General features: G+C 36.9%; 1 protein-coding gene across 1 annotated transcript in view; it reads right to left on the bottom strand.

Moving 5' to 3' along the window:
• Positions 1–605, bottom strand: part of LOC119581825 (leukocyte elastase inhibitor-like) — a gene marked incomplete at its 5' end in the record, with an annotated part of 33,378 nt that overhangs the window by 25,473 nt on the left and 7,300 nt on the right.

Raw genomic sequence — 605 nt, 5'->3', positions numbered from 1 at the left:
CTTCACAACTTTTATGGACAAATGCCATATGCATGTTTGCAAAAAGCAAAGGCCATACAGATGTAGCTGGCACTAATTACCTGCATTTGTAGTTCATCTGCTGGTGCTTATACTCTTAGGTTGTTTGGTAGTTTCTTCATTCATACGCATATTCCATGGGCAAGCAAACTCCAAAAGACCCTCAACCCCCCCGCCCCCCTGCTCTGGGACAGTCCCCTTAATGAGCTTGGTGCAGGTCTACTGATTTTCTGCAATTCCTAACCTGTTTTACTTGCATTAAGTGTAAGAAGCATAATTAGAGGGTATGATGAGTATTACTGAATTGTCATGAATCAGGGCCTGCAAGCAAGGGTACCAGAAAATCAGTGGTGTATCTGTATCACAGATGTGAAGAAGCATGTAAGAAACGTGCATTGGAGAAGAAGAAAAAAAGATGAGCTGTTGGAAATTCTTAAAAACTGATAAGATTATATATATTATTTTTCATTTACATTAATTGTGATTGACAAATACAATATTACATGCTGCAAGTTTTAAGAAAAATCTACTAATCCTGTATATTTTTCAAAAGTAAGAATTCCAAATCTTTCCATCTTAAGTTCTTT

The sequence above is a fragment of the Penaeus monodon genome, chromosome 15 (assembly GCF_015228065.2).
Source record: "Penaeus monodon isolate SGIC_2016 chromosome 15, NSTDA_Pmon_1, whole genome shotgun sequence".
Taxonomy (NCBI): domain Eukaryota; kingdom Metazoa; phylum Arthropoda; class Malacostraca; order Decapoda; family Penaeidae; genus Penaeus; species Penaeus monodon.
Note: the sequence above shows the minus strand (reverse complement) of the source record. Positions and strands in the feature narration are given on the sequence as shown.